General features: G+C 34.1%; 1 non-coding gene across 1 annotated transcript; it reads right to left on the bottom strand.

The window, feature by feature from the left end:
* Positions 1 to 8134: 8134 nt before the first annotated feature.
* Positions 8135 to 8241, bottom strand: LOC139894822 (small nucleolar RNA R71). Its single transcript, XR_011775303.1, has one exon. It is a non-coding gene; the product is annotated as a small nucleolar RNA R71 (small nucleolar RNA).
* Positions 8242 to 17537: the final 9296 nt, after the last annotated feature.

Here is a 17537-nt window from a genome sequence, read left to right on the forward strand (position 1 = left end):
AAGACTTTTGTGGTCGGTATATATAATACTTTGACCCCATATAAGTAGTGCCTCCAAGTCTTTAATGCAAAAACAACCGTGCCCAATTCCAAATCATACGTCGTATAATTCTGCTCGTGAATCTTCAATTGTCTAGACGCATAAGCAATTACCTTCGTTCGTTGCATTAATACACAACCGAGACCTTGCTTTGAAGCGTCGCAATATATCACAAAATCATCATTCCCTTCAGGTAATGACAATATAGGTGCCGTAGTTAACTTTTTCTTTAACAATTGAAACGCTTTCTCTTATTCATCCTTCCATTTAAATTTCCTCCCTTTATGCGTTAATGCAGTCAAGGGTTTTGCTATTCTGGAAAAATCTTGGATGAACCTTCTGTAGTAACCAGCTAGTCCTAAAAATTAGCGTATATGCTTTGGAGTTTTCCTGGTTTCTCATTTTTCAACGGTTTCAATCTTTGCTGGATCCACCTGAATACCTTCTTTTTCACTATGTGACCGAGGAATTGAACTTCTTCCAACCGAAATGCACACTTTGAAAACTTACCATACAGTTTTTCTTTTCTCAGCAACTCTAGCACTTTTCTTAAATGTTCTTCATGCTCTTGATCATTCTTCGAGTAAATAAGTATGTCATCGATGAAAACAATGACAAACTTGTCAAGATATGGCCCACACACTCGGTTCATGAGGTCCATGAACACAGCTGGTGCGTTCGTCAATCCAAACGGCATAACCATAAACTCGTAATGACCGTAACGCGTCCTAAAAGCAGTCTTTGGAATATCATCCTCCTTCACCCGCATTTGATGATACCCAGAACGTAAATCAATCTTCGAATAAACCGACGAGCCTTGTAGTTGATCAAATAAGTCGTCGATTCTCGGTAGTGGGTAGCGGTTCTTGATGGTAAGTTTGTTCAACTCTCGGTAGTCGATACACAACCTAAATGTACCATCTTTCATCTTGACAAACAAAACGTGCGCTCCCCACGGTGATGTGCTTGGTCGAATGAAACCACGCTCTAAAATTTCTTGTAATTGGCTCTGAAGTTCCTTCATTTCGCTAGGTTCGAGTCTGTATGGAGCACGAGCTATTGGTGCAGCTCCCGGTACAAGGTCTATTTGAAATTCAACGGATCGGTGTGGAGGTAGTCCCGATAATTCTTTCGAAAATACATCGAGAAATTCTTTTGCGACTGGAACATCATTGATGTTCTTTTCTTCGGAATTGACTTTCTCGACGTGTGCTAGCATAGCATAGCAATCTTTTCTTATTAGTTTTTGTGCCTTCAGGTTACTAATAAGATTTAACTTCGCGTTGCTCTTTTCTCCGTACACCATTAAGGGTTTTCCTTTTTCTCGTATAATGCGAATTGCATTTTTGTAACAAATGATCTCTGCTTTTACTTCTTTCAACTAGTCCATACCGATTATCACATCAAAACTCCCTAACTCTACTGGTATCAAGTCAATCTTAAATGTTTCGCTAACCAGTTTAATTTCTCGATTCCGAAATATATTATCTGCTGTAATTAATTTGCCGTTTGCTAATTCGAGTAAAAATTTATTATCCAAGGGTGTCGGTGAATAACTTAGTTTAGCACAAAAATCTCTACTCATATAGCTTCTATCCGCACCCGAATCAAATAAAACATAAGCAGATTTATTGTCAATGAGAAACGTACCCGTAACAAGCTTCGGGTCTTCCTATACTTCTGCCGTATTAATATTGAAAAATTTTCCGCGGCCCTGCCCATTAGTATTCCCCTGATTCGGGCAATTTCTACTAAAGTGGCCCGTTTTCCACATCCAAAACAAACTATGGCGGTACTATTTGTTCCGACATTATTTGTTCCTTTAGTTCTGTTATGCATTGGTCCGTAGATTTCGCACTTCTTCGCGCTATGACCATTTCTTTTACACCTGTTGCAAAATGTCGTGCAGAACCCCAGGTGATGCTCTTCACATCTTTGGCATGGCTGTTTTTGGTTTTTGTTGCCATTGTTGTTATTGAGATTGTTGTTGGGATTGTTATTGTTGCTGTTGTTGTTGTTGTTATTGTTGTTGGGCCGGTTATTATAGTTGTTGTTGGGATATTTGTTGAAGTTGTTGTTGCGATTGATGTTGCGGTTATTGGGATAGTTGTTGCGATTTTGGTTGTGATTGTTGTTGTTGTATTGGTGACTCTTGTCTTTGGTTTCTTCCCACTTTCTCCTGACTTGTTTCATGTTAGCCTCTTCGGTCGCCTGCTCTTTAATCCTTCCTTCAATCTGGTTCACTAACTTGTGAGCCATTCGACTTGCCTTTTGTATGGAGGCGGGCTCGTGTGAACTCACATCTTCTTGAATTCTTTCCGGTAACCCTTTTACAAATGCGTCGATCTTCTCTTCTTCGTCTTCAAACGTTCTGGGACACAATAGGCACAATTCTGTGAATCGTCGTTCGTACGTGGTGATATCGAAACCTTGCGTTCGTAATCCTCTAAGCTCTACCTTGAGCTTATTGACCTCGTTCCTGGGACAATACTGCTCGTTCATCAATTGCTTGAATGTTGACCATGGTAGTGCGTAAGCAGCATCTTGTCCTACCTACTCGAGATAGGTATTCCACCACGTTAACACCGTACCTGTGAAGGTATGCGTAGCGTACTTAACTTTTTCCTCTTCAGTACACTTACTTATGGCAAACACCGATTCGACCTTCTCGGTCCACCGTTTCAATCCAATTGGTCCTTCGGTTCCATCAAATTCCAAAGGTTTGCAGGCAGTGAATTCTTTGTAGGAGCATCCTACACGATTTCTTGCGGAATTAGTTCCACTGCTAGATCCAGAGTTATTGTTATTTTGCATTGCAGCCTGCACTGTGGCTATGTTTCGCAACAAGGAAAACACGGAAGTCTTCCTCACTCATGTTCAAATTCTGACGAGTCGCCGGTGCCATTTCCTTCAAAATAGCCAAAAGAATTGAGTTAATCATATAGAATTTAAGAGTGGTCAATAGTATTTCTTAGCATAATATGAACTTATTTATAAAAGCTTTTTCTTCATATTAGCATTTTTATAGTTTTAATTAGGGTAGTACCTACCCGTTAAGTTCATACTTAGCAGCTATTATACAATTCAACTACTACGATTCTATATAAAAAACTTATTACAATAATATTTCGCGTTCAAACTTTATACAATATTTTACAAACTTACAATACCGCTATAATACATATAGGATGAAATATAACACATAATAACTTTGCTACTCGGCAGCTATGAAGGCAATTCTAGTTAATACGCAAGTTGTTCAGCAAAAGAAATAAAGACACGTACTTCATAAGTCCATAAACAAGTCATGCATTCAGGTTTTACTAAGACGACTTCCCATCCTTGATGTTGTGGAAAATAACCGTTATGACCATTGGCTAGGCAGCATGTTGTAATGTCGTCAAAAGGACGAGGGTTTCGTAATTTTCAACAGCCCCATAATAATCTAAAAACCTTGTTTCTCACCCCAACTACTGAATCCGTCACTTGTGGGAAGGTTTTATTTAAAAGCTGCAATCCGATGTTCTTTTTCTCACTTTGGTAAGAAGCGAACATCACTAACCCGTAAGCATAACATGCTTCTTTATGTTGCATGTTAGAAGCTCTTTCTAATTCACGAAATCCTATGTTGGGATATGTTGAGTCAAAATAAGTTCTTAACCCGTAGCATAAAATTGCATTTGCGGTCCCCGCATTTAACGCTTTAAAGAAAACTCGGCATAACTTACGGTCTCCCCAATGTGATATACCCCACCTATCAAAGGAAAGCCTTTTATAAACTAAGGCATTTCTGGAAAGTCTTTCAAATGTTTGACAAGTTAATTTCGCCATAACTAAATGTGCTGATGAATTCTAACCGACTCTAGACAAGATTTCCTCAATCATATCCTCTGGTAGGTCTTCTAAAATATTTGGTTGTCTACCCTTAACATCCATTTTGTTTTTATACTGTAAAATAGACAAGGATTAGATTCGTAAAAGATAATTAACAAACAATACAAGCAATTTTTACATAGAATATAAAAGTACAAGTACACTACAATACATATAATACACAACATGATTACAACCCTCTAATCTGAATCACTGGTTTCTTCTTCTTCGGACTTAGTTCGTTTTCCTAATTTTCTAGGAATATATGGTGTTCCTCTAATACGATCCGTCATTTTTTACAATGGTTTAGAAAAACCTGGTGGTTTAGAGGTTCCCGGGTCATTGTTACATTTTAGGAAATACGGATGTTGCCGATACATATAAAGTTCATCAGGGTTGGAATCGGGTTTCTCTATTTTTATACCTTTTCCCTTATTATTTTCTTTCGCTTTATTAAATTGGGTCGAGGTAATTTCTATAACATCATTGGAATCCTCATCGGGATCCGATTCATTGGAAAATTGATAATCTTCCCAATATTTTGCTTCCTCGGCGGAAACACCATTGACCATTATTAACTTTGGTCCGTTGGTTGAGGATTTTCTTTTATTTAATCGATTTACTATAGGTATCAATATTTCTTCCTCCGGAACCTCTTCTTCTTTCGGTTCCTCCTCTTCCGGTTCCTCCTCTTCCAGTTCCTCTTCTTCTGGTTCCTCTTCGGGAATTTGTGAATCTTCCCAAAATATATTCGACTCTTCATTATTATTAGGTGAATCGATGAGATTTGTACTAGTGGTAGACATCTATCACACAATATCAAACACATTAAGAGGTTAATATATCACATAATATTTACATGTTAATAATATATAGTTTCCAACAAAAGTGTTAAGCAATCGTTTTTAAAGAAAACACGGTCGAAGTCCAGACTCACTAATGTATCATAACAAACTCGATAAGACACACTAATGAAAATTTCTGGTTCTCTAAGACCAACGCTCGGATACCAACTGAAATGTCTCGTTCATATTGATTATAAACATTCCATATTAATTGATTTCGTCGCGAGGTTTTTGACCTCTATATGAGACGTTTTTCAAAGACTGCATTCATTTTTAAAACAATCATAACCTTTATTTTATCGATAAAGGTTTAAAAAGCATTACGTAGATTATCAAATAATGATAATCTAAAATATATCGTTTACACACGACCATTACATAATCGTTTACACACCACTCAAAGTATATATATTTTTGGAATCAACCTCAACCCTGTATAGCTAACTCCAACATTACGGCATATAAAGTGTCTATGGTTGTTCCAAATAATATATATAGATGGGTCGATATGATATGTCAAAACATTTGCATACGTGTCTATGGTATGCCAAGATTACATAATATATTAGAATATATGTATTATACAATATAAGTTAGATAGGATATGATTAATATAGATTTGTTACCAATTTTCACGTAGCTACAACAAGTAAAAATATCCAATCTTGTTTTACCCATAACTTCTTCGTTTTAAATCCGTTTTGAGTGAATCCAATTGCTATGATTTAATATTGAACTTAAGTTTATGAATATATACATAAAAAGTATAAGTTTATAGTCGGAAATACAGGTTACAAGTCATTTTTGTAAAGGTAGTCATTTCAGTCGAAAGAACGACGTCTAGATGACCATTTTGGAAAACATACTTCCACTTTGAGTTTAATCATGACTTTTGGATATAGTTTCATGTTCATAAGAAAAAATCATCTTCCTAGAAGAATAACTTTTAAATCAAAGTTTATCATAGTTTTTAATTAACTAACCCAAAACAGCCCGCGGTGTTACTACGACGGCGTATATCCACTTTTACGGTGTTTTTCGTGTTTTCAGGTTTCAAATCATTAAGTTAGCATATCATATAGATATAGAACATGTGTCTAGTTGATTTTAAAAGTCAAGTTAGAAGGATTAACTTTTGTTTGCGAACAAGTTTAGAATTAACTAAACTATGTTCTAGTGATTTCAAGTTTAAACCTTCGAATAAGGTAGTTATATATATATGAATCGAATGATGTTATGAACATCATTACTACCTCAGGTTTTGTGGATAAACCTACTAGAAATGAGAAAAATAGATCTAGCTTCAAAGAATCCTTGGATGTCTTGAAAGTTCTTGAAGCAGAATCATGACACGAAAACTAGTTCAAGTAAGATTTCCACTCGAAATAAGATTGTTATAGTTATAGAAATTGAATCAAAGTTTGAATATGAGTATTACCTTGTATTAGAAAGATATATTACTGTAAATAAGAAAGATTTCTTGAGGTTGGATGATCACTTTACAAGATTGGAAGTAAGCTAGCAAACTTGGAAGTATTCTTGATTTTATGAAACTAGAACTTATAGAATTTATGAAGAACACTTAGAACTTGAAGATAGAACTTGAGAGATATCAATTTGATGAATAAAATTGAAGAATGAAAGTGTTTGTAGGTGTTTTTGGTCGTTGGTAAGTGGATTAGATATAAAGGATGTGTAATTTTGTTTACATGTAAATAAGTCATGAATGATTACTAATTTTTTTATAATTTTATGAGATATTTCATGCTAGTTGCCAAATGATGGTTCTCACATGTGTTAGGTGACTCACATGGGCTGCTAAGAGCTGATCATTGGAGTGTATATACCAATAGTACATACATCTAAAAGCTGTGTATTGTACGAGTACGAATACGGGTGCATACGAGTAGAATTGTTGATGAAACTGAACGATGATGTAACTTTAAGAATTTTTGTTAAGTAGAAGTATTTTGATAAGTGTCTTGAAGTCTTTCAAAAGTGTATGAATACATATTAAAACACTACATGTATATACATTTTAACTGAGTCGTTAAGTCATCGTTAGTCGTTACATGTAAATGTTGTTTTGAAACCTTTAGGTTAACAATCTTGTTAAATGTTGTTAACCCATTGTTTATTATATCTAAAGAGATGTTAAATCATTACATTATCATGATATTATGATATACTAATATATCTTAGTATGATATATATACAGTTAAATGTCGTTACAACGATAATCGTTACATATATGTCTCGTTTCGAAATCATTAAGTTAGTACTCTTGTTTTTACATATGTAGTTCATTGTTAATACACTTAATGACATGTTTACTTATCATTTATCATGATTAAACATAGTGTATCAATATCTTAATATGATTCATATGTATTTAGTAAGACGTTGTTATAACGATAATCGTTATATATATCGTTTCGAGTTTCTTAATTCAATAAACTCAATTTTATGTATATAACTCATTGTTAAAATATCTAATGAGATACTTACTTATCATAATATCATGTTAACTATATATATAATCATATATATGTCATCATATAGTTTTTACAAGTTTTAACGTTCTTGAATCACCGGTCAACTTGGGTGGTCAATTGTCTATATGAAACCTATTTAAATTAATCAAGTCTTAACAAGTTTGATTGCTTAACATGTTGGAAACACTTAGTCATGTAAATAACAATTTCATTTAATATATATAAACATGGAAAAGTTCGGGTCACTACAATATCGTCGTCGTTGATTTTTCTTTAGAATCGTCATCCAGTCGACCAAGTACTCCAATTCAAATTTCCGATAATCCTTTTTTTGAACCCGACCTCACAATTGAGAACCCGACGGATATTCAAGGACAATTCAGAGATCCTGAACCACTAATCATTCCTCCTGAACCACAAATCATACATCCAGAGATTGTCGAGGAAGAAACCATTAAATCAGAATCATCTAGTGATTCAGATTAAACAAACTCAATCATGGAAAATCTGGAACCTCTAAGTATGGAAGATCGAATGAGGGCTACACGCACTGGCCAAGGTCATGCCATTACTCAACCAGACATTAATGCGCCAGATTATGAAATCAAATGACAAATCCTACACATGGTAACAAATCAATGCCAATTTAGTGGTGCGCCGAAGGAAGATCCAAACGAGCATCTTCGTACCTTTAATAGGATCTGTACTCTATTCAAAATCAGAGAATTTGAGGATGAACAGATCTATCTAATGTTATTTCCCTGGACTTTAAAGGGAGAAGCCAAAGATTGGTTAGAATCGTTACCTGAAGGGGCGATTGATACATGGGATGTTTTAGTTGAGAAATTTCTTAAAAGATTCTTTTCGGCATCTAAAACCGTGAGACTTCAAGGAGAAATTGTTACTTTCACACAAAAGCCAAATGAAACTTTATATGAGGCGTGGACAAGATTCGGAAAGTTGTTGAGAGGATGTCCTCAACATGGTTTAGACACTTATCAAATAGTACAAATATTCTACCAAGGATGTGACATTACTACACGCAAAGACATCGACATAGCAGCTGGTGGTTCCATTATGAAAAAAACCGCAACTGAAGCTTACAAAATTATTGATAACACAGCCTCCCACTCACATGAGTGGCATCAAGAAAAAGGCATCGTTAGATCATCTAAAGCGGCTAGAGCCGATTCTAGCCATGACTTAGATTCCATTTTGGCAAAGTTAGATGCTTTCGAGAGACGAATGGAAAAGATGACTAAAGATATTCACGCAATACGCATTAGTTGTGAACAGTGTGGAGGACCACATTTGACAAAAGATTGTCTCAGTATTGAACAAACAATGGAACAAAGAGAGAATGTTTCATACATGAACCAAAGGACTGGAAATAATTATCAGAATAATTATCAACCGCCAAGACCGAACTACAATCAAAATCAGATTTATAACCGAAATGTTCCATACAACAACCAAGAAGGTCCTAGCAATCAACAAGTATCCAATAATACTTACAACCAGCAAAGACCTATTTTTCCAAATAAACCACCACAAACCGATGATAAAAAGCCAAATTTAGAAGATATGATGTCGAAGCTAGTTGAATCTTAAACGCAGTTTTTCACATCTCAGAAATAAACCAATGAACAAAATGCTCAAGCATTTAGAAATCAACAAGCTTCAATCTAAAATCTGGAATAAGAAGTAAGTAATCTAGCAAGGTTAATAGGTGAAAGAAAACCGGGGAGTCTACCTAGCGATACAAATGCTAACCCCCGGAATGAAACAGCTAAAGCCATTACCACAAGAAGGGGTATTACACTTAAACCACCTGAAATACCTGTAATTTCTGATGACTCTATTCCTACTACACAGGCACCACAGCCTGAGCAAGAGAAGGAAACAGAGCCGGTAGTTGAAAAGGTTAATGAAGATAACACATTTAAGGCAAAACCTTATGTTAAACCATACCAACCACCACTTCCTTACCCAAGTAAAATGAGAAAAGAAAGACTTGAAGCCGAGCAATCCAAATTCTTGGATATGTTTAAACAAATAAATGTCAATCTTCCTTTCATTGATGTGATTTCAGGAATGCCAAGATATGCTAAATTCCTGAAAGATCTAATCACAAATAGAAAGAAAATGGAAGACCTCTCGGCTGTTACAATAAATGCTAATTGTTCTGCAGTGCTGCTGAATAAGCTACCAGAAAAACTCTCTGATCCAGGAAGTTTTACAATTCCATGTTTTCTGGGTAGTCTTAGTTCAATAGAAGCATTGGCAGACTTAGGTGCTAGTATAAATTTAATGCCATATTCATTATACGCTAAACTAGACCTTGGAGAATTGAAATCAACACGAATAAGCATACAACTAGCAGATCGATCAGTAAAATATCCTAGAGGGATAATGGAAAACATGCTAGTTAAAGTTGGTACTTTAGTATTTTCAGTAGATTTTGTTATTCTGGACATGGAAGAAGATTCTCAAGTTCCTCTAATATTAGGAAGACCATTCTTAAACACGGCTAAAGCAATAATAGATGTGTTTGGTAAGAAACTGACCCTAAGTATAGAGGATGAGAGTGTTACCTTTTCTGTTGATAGAGCCATGCGACAACCGCAATCTGCAGATGATACATGTTATTATATTCAAACTATAGATTCACATGCAGAATTGTTAGGAGAATTTCCAGAATTACAAGGAACATGAGAATGTTCTTTAGGAGAAGAAACTGAACCAATTGATGAAGCTAAAATGTTAGCCGTACTCATGGCTAATGAATACGAACCAACAACTGAAGAACTTTAAATGTTAAAAGAGGAAGACAGATATCGATACAAATCATCGATAGAAGAACCACCGATATTAGAGTTAAAGCCACTTCCAAACCATTTGGAATACGCTTATTTACATGGTGAATTTGAATTACCTATAATAATATCGTCTTCTCTTACGGAAAATGAAAAATCTCAACTCATTTCTGTGCTAAAAGCTCATAAACCAGCTATTGCATGGAAGATTCATGACATTAAAGGCATAAGTCCTTCGTATTGCACACACAAAATCCTTATGGAAGAAGGTCATAAAACATATGTGCAACGCCAACGAAGACTAAATCCTAATATACAAGATGTTGTTAAGAAAGAAATTATTAAACTGCTTGATGCAGGTTTAATTTATCCAATCTCTGATAGTCCATGGGTAAGCCCAGTTCAATGTGTACCTAAGAAGGGTGGCATGACTGTCATCACAAATGAAAAAGATGAGCTTATTCCTACTAGGATAGTAACAGGATGGCGTGTTTTTATTGATTATAGAAAATTAAATGACGCCACCAGAAAAGATCACTTTCCCTTACCTTTCATTGATCAAATGTTGGAAAGGTTAGCTGGGAACAGTTACTATTGTTTTCTTGATGGTTTCTCCGGATACTTTCAAATTCCAATCGCACCCGAGGATCAAGAGAAAACCACATTCACGTGCCCTTATGGTACTTTTGCTTACAAACGCATGCCATTTTGACTTTGTAATGCCCCTGCAACCTTTCAAAGGTGCATGATGGCGATTTTTCACGACATGATAGAAGAATGCATGGAAGTTTTCATGGATGACTTTTCAATCTTCGGTGATACTTTTGAAACATGTCTAGTTAATCTTGAACGAATGCTTATTAGATGCGAGCAATCAAATCTAGTACTTAATTGGGAGAAATGCCATTTCATGGTTAAAGAAGGCATCGTTCTTGGTCATAAAATTTCAAAGGAAGGAATTGAAGTGGATAAAGCTGAAGTAGATGTAATTGCTAAACTTCCACATTCCACCAATGTTAGAGGAGTTAGGAGTTTTCTAGGGCATGCCAGTTTTTAACGACGTTTCATAAAAGACTTTTCTAAATTTACCACTCCTATGAATAAACTCCTAGAAAAGGATGCTCCATTCATCTTTTCGGATGAATGCATCAAATCTTTTAATATTCTTAAAGAAAAACACACTAATGCGCCGATCATGATAACTCCAAATTGAAATCTACCATTTGAACTCATGTGCGATGCAAGTGATTTTGCAATGGGAGCCGTTTTAGGACAAAGGATTGAAAAACGATTTCAACCTATTTATTATGCTAGTAAGACGTTACAAGGAGCACAAATGAATTACACAACTACTGAAAAAGAACTCCTTGCTATTGTCTTTGCTTTTGACAAATTTCGTTCATATCTCGTTCTAGCAAAAACGGTGGTCTATACCGACCATTCTGCTCTTAGATACCTATTTTCGAAACAAGATGCCAAACCACGATTAATCCGTTGGATCTTACTCTTACAAGAATTCGATATTGAAATCCGAGACAAAAAGGGAGCAGAAAATCTCGCCGCTGATCATCTTTCTCGCCTTGAAAATCCCGAATTAGAAGTTCTAAATGAATCAGCTATACAAGATAACTTTCCGAATGAATATTTATTGAAAATAGATTATAATGAAATTCCATGGTTTGCAGACTATGCAAACTACTTAGTATGTGGATTCCTTGAAAAAGGGTTGTCGTACCAAAAACGAAATAAATTCTTTAGTGATATAAAACACTATTTTTGGGAAGATCCACATTTGTTTAAAAGTTATCCCAATGGAATAATACGTGGATGCGTATTCGGAGATGAAGCTAGTCAAATCTTAAACCATTGTCACACAGGACCAACAGGAGGGCATTATGGGCCTCAACTTACAGTAAGAAAAGTCTACGACGCTGGATTTTATTAGCCTACTGAAAGGACCCGTCCTAATCCATCCGGACGAAGTCCATATCGATTATAAATGAGTCACAACAGTTGATTACATCGCGAGGTACTTGACCACTATATGGTACATTTTAAAAACATTGTATTCGTTTTTGAAAAGACAATCTTTCATTACATCGAAAGTTGACGGCATGCATACCATTTTATAATATATCTAACTATAATTGACTTAATAATAATCTTGATGAACTCAACGACTCGAATGCAACGTCTTTTGAAATATGTCATGAATGACTCCAAGTAATATCTTTAAAATGAGCAATTGCATAGCGAAAGACTTCTTTCATACCTGAGAATAAACATACTTTAAAGTGTCAACCAAAAGGTTGGTGAGTTCATAAGTATATCGTAAACAATCATTTCCATAATTTAATAGACCACAAGATTTTCATTTTCATTTCTCATAAACATAATCTCATATCAGGCATTTCGCACGGCATAGAGATAAAAATCATTCATATGGTGAACGCTTGATAACCGAACTAACATGATGCATATCGAATATCCCCATCATTTCGGGACTCTCATCGGACATGATAATCGAAGTACTAAAGCATTTGTAATCCGAATGGGACGTGTCAAGGTCCATAGATCTATCTTTAGGATTCGCGTCAATTAGGGGCCATTTCCATAATTCTTAGGCTACCAAGCTAAAAAAGGGCATATTCGATTCGATAATCCAACCATAGAATGTAGTTTCGATTACTTGTGTCTATTTCGTAAAACATTTATAAAAGCAGCGCATGTATTCTCAGTCCCAAAAATATATATTGCAAAAGCATTTAAAAAGGGAGCAAATGAAACTCACCATACTGTATTTTGTAGTAAAAATACATATGACGTCATTTATCAAGTGTAGGGTTGGTCTCGAATTCACGATCCTATATTATATATATATATTAACACATATACTCATAACCGAACAATTTGTTTATTATTATTAATTGTTATTTTTGTAACTTAAAATAATTAGTATTTATTATACAAATATCAATATAGTTATATAAATATATTTTTCTTATATATATAATATTTATTTAGTATATTAATAATAGTAATCTTAATAGTGATAATGAAAATAATAATTTTGATGATAATATTAATAGTCACTTTGTTTGTACTAATAATAATACTGTAATAATGATAATATTATTGATAATAATAATGATAATAAAAATAATATCAATAAAATCATATAAAATCATGTTAATGATAATAATAATGATAGTTCTAATAATAATGATAATGATACTAATAATAATAATTTTATTAATAATAATAATTATAATGATAAGTAGCTTGTTAATACTTATAACAATAATGAAAATGATAATTTTAATAAGGGTACTTTTGTTAAAAAAAATGATAATTTTAATGGTGATATTATTATTAATAATAATAATAATAATAATAATAATAATAATAATAATAATAATAATAATAATAATAATAATAATAATAATAATAATAATACTACTACTACCTTAAATGAAAAACCTCCAAAAACAAAAGTGTCTATGCCCAGGCTCGAACCCGCGACCTCTCACTCCACACCAACACTCTATGCCACATCTCCAATCGAGTTTTGTTTTCTGATTTACGCCAGCAACTGAACTATATAGCTCGATTCATATAAACAATCATGTCTATAGTCCTACTATGTTACGGCCCAATTGGGAGACAGAAGCCCAGCAGAATATTTAACTCCACGGCCCAAATTTTGGCCCAACAGACTGTCACCTCTTAAAGCAGCTTTTAATAATTAAAAAAAAGACTTGCAGGTTCCTGGGTTCGAACTCAGGACCTCTTGTTCTCTGACCAAACGCCCAAACCACTGATCTATATGATTCTTTTCGAAATATTTCATACCTAGATTCTTTTAACCCCTTTTATTCAGTTTTCTTTTTCTTCTTAACTTAAAACCCACTTAACTTCTGTTTCATTTTTCTTCTGCATCTTTCATCATTATCTTCAATATCACGATCATCATCCTATTCGCTGCAACTTCATCATGTATCATCATCTATCATCATCGACACCATTTATCATCATCATTTAATCATCTCATCATCATCCTCATCAAGCATCATCATCATCATCATCATCATATCGTTATCTCCATCATCACGATATCATAAACTTATCAATATACTCGACGTTATCACATCGAATTCAAGACTTCATGTATCACAATCATTATCATTTCCAACGAAAATAATAGTAAAAATAGGACATAAAATAAACCCGGCAATATTATGTATCATCATTATCACGTGTTCCTTCCACCATCAAATCACTAATCATCGTCTTCTTAAACATTATCACTATTTTTATGTAACCTTCATATTCTTCTACCATCTTCATCCTTCTTCGATGTTGTAATATATATAATACATAATAACTAGTAGCAGTAGTACTTAGTAACGAATTTCAAGGGAAACAAAAACAGAAGCAAGCGAGTACAAACGGCAACTAATCACGATGATGGTGGTGGTTACATGGTGATCTTATGGTGGTTCTTGTGGTTTGATGACTTCGAACAGGAAGAAGTAAAGGGTTGGTTCTTGGTTACAATAGGAGAGAGAGTAGAGTGAGAGAGATCGAGGATGGTGGTTCATGGTGGAATTATGGTGATTAAATATGGTGGTGGTTGTCTGGTGAAAGGTAGCGATGGAGATGGGGTATCAAGGTGGAGCAGGCGATGGCGGTTAAGGTTCAAAGGTGAGGTGGTGTTTTGAATATCTTCCTCTGCCATCTATATGTATATGTTATATATATATATATATATAGCAATTAATATATTATTATGTAGTGCTCATAATATCCTCAATCAATAATAGTAAAGTATAATCAATAACAGTATTCGATGTACTATAAATTATAATATAATATAATTTCATGATTCAAGTGGGTGAAGGTAAACGTGTAATTTAGAATTTAGTTACACTCTTTTGGATTTTAATACCGACGGTATTCACGGGACTGCTAAATCGTACTTCGTTGATAAATCAGTGGCGGATAAAAGGTCTTAGAAAAATCCCAAACTTTTAAATTAAATGTCTTTATTTATTTAGGTCATTATGGTATAAAATTTAGTCATTAATTTAATAAATAAAAAGTACATCAACTGTCCCTCTCATTTATGAGTAAAATATAAAAAGTGTTAAAATTAAATAATTAAATTCTAAATATTCTTTTAATAAGACTATAACTTATATAACTCATTTTCGGATCACCGTTTATTTTAAAATCATATAAGTTTGAATTAAACTTGCTTAATATCAATCGGGACATAAAACGAGTATTACAATCATTAAATATTTATTTTCAACATACTTTATTTATATATATAGATATATTTTAAATAATAATTATTATAATAACCTATTTTTATTTTATTAATTCTTAATAACAACAACATATAATACTTCAAATTATATTTCGAATTATTATTTATATATACATACACACATATCTATTTACAATTAATTGTTCGTGAATCGTCGAGAGCAGTCGAAGGTTAATTGAATATATGAATATCGTTCCAATGTTTTCTAGACTCAACATTACATACTTTGCTTATCGTATCGAAATCATATAAAGATTAAGTTTAAATTTGGTCAGAAATTCTCGGGTCATCACAGTACCTACCCGTTAAAGAAATTTCGTCCCGAAATTTGTGTGAGGTCGTCATGGCTAACAATAAATATGTTTTCCTGACAAATATGAGCTGATAAATAGAGTTTTATCATTATTGAATAATACAGATAAAATAATTCGATTATTCGAAGAGCACGAATGAAGCTATCACAAAAGAGTGAAATGAATAAATGAAGTTTTATTTTTACTTTTGACGTTGTCTTGGTTGAATTCCGGAATTCAAGGGATATAAAGAAAATCTTCGAAATCTAAAAGATTTGATTCTTCGACGAATAAGGAAATTAAGATCTCTATAAATAAATATGGTGATCTGCCTCGATTACTCTGTCTGATATTTTCATTATAAATTAAACTTTTTCCGTTCTATTATTCTCACCATTCCTATACTTTCTTTCTTAGTTCACACATCCAAAAGATTATGAAAATGCTTAATCCATTTCTAATCCTTGATATTTTTTTAATTATCATTTCTGTCATCCCTCTTTTCAATCTTTCACCAGAAAAATCTGTTTACTACTATTATTACCTTGGGGTGATACTATTCTTAATTCTACCGTGTCCTTATGTTGCTGTTCATATTAATATCCATGGTTTGTAACCTCTGTGTTGTTATTGGGCTTTGTATTTTCTCTTATATTTTGGATCTCATTGCCTTTTTATTATCCTCTCGACCTCTAGTAAAGCGAGCAACGGTCCAGAATTCGTAAGTACGGAGTTTTCGAATTGTGACGCCCCGTACTAAATCATCATGTATGGACCATCAACAACAGGATCATTACAAGGTTAAGTACTATATGCGATTTCAAAAAGAGTTTGCATTCATATCAAAAGGTGATATCATAACTAACGTCAAATGTTTTACAACCCAAGTATGCTTCTACGGATAGCAAACATAAGTAATAGTATGTGACCCATAGGTCGTTACAAATATATCGTTTCAAAAGTATCATGTTTGAATGCAAAATAACGTTTCATGCGGTGACATCTCTAAGCGCAGCGGGTGTCTACAAAGCATGACTAGTACAGCGGAAGCAAGCAAACCTTAAGCACCTGAGAAAAACATGCTTAAAAATGTCAACACGAATGTTGGTGAGCTATAGTTTAAGTATAACAGTAATGTAAGTAGGCCACGAGATTTCAGTGCTACATCGAGCGTTCCAAAATAGTAATCCAAATCGGTATGTTTAAGTATATGCTCAACCGTGGGCACTCGGTAACTAACTTAACGTTTATACCCCCTGAAAGTACACTTGGCAAGTGCGTATGTCTACGAAGTATTAAACACTCGTTAAATGCTAGCGCGACTAGCCCGAGTGGGGATGTCAAACCTTATGGATCCATATCTAAGATTCGCGTTCACCGGTTCATAAACCAATGATTAAACGTTACCGAGCTAAAGGGAATGTTTCTGCCGTTATATAACCCACACATATATAAAGTTTAAGTACTCGTGCCTAGTATGTAAAACATAAAATTCGCATGTATTCTCAGTTCCCAAAATAATTTAAAGTAAAAAGGGAATGCTATAACTCACAATGATAATGTAGTCGTAAAGTCGGTTCGGAAAAGGTGTGCAAGTAAACGGTCCGAAAGTCCTCAACCTAAGTCAAATAGTACTAAGTCAGTAAATCATCGGAAAGGTTTAAAAGTATTTAAATAAGGTCTTAAGGGTCATCATCATTCATCATTTAACAAAAGGTGTAAAGTAGGTTTCGTTAATGAAAGTAGTTTAAAACAAAAGCTGACTTCAGTCAGTCACCACGGCTTATACCCTTACTGAATTAAGGTGAGACCAGTGGCCATGGCTCCGTATATGAGTCCTTTAG

The sequence above is a fragment of the Rutidosis leptorrhynchoides genome, chromosome 2 (genome assembly GCF_046630445.1).
Source record: "Rutidosis leptorrhynchoides isolate AG116_Rl617_1_P2 chromosome 2, CSIRO_AGI_Rlap_v1, whole genome shotgun sequence".
Classification (NCBI taxonomy): domain Eukaryota; kingdom Viridiplantae; phylum Streptophyta; class Magnoliopsida; order Asterales; family Asteraceae; genus Rutidosis; species Rutidosis leptorrhynchoides.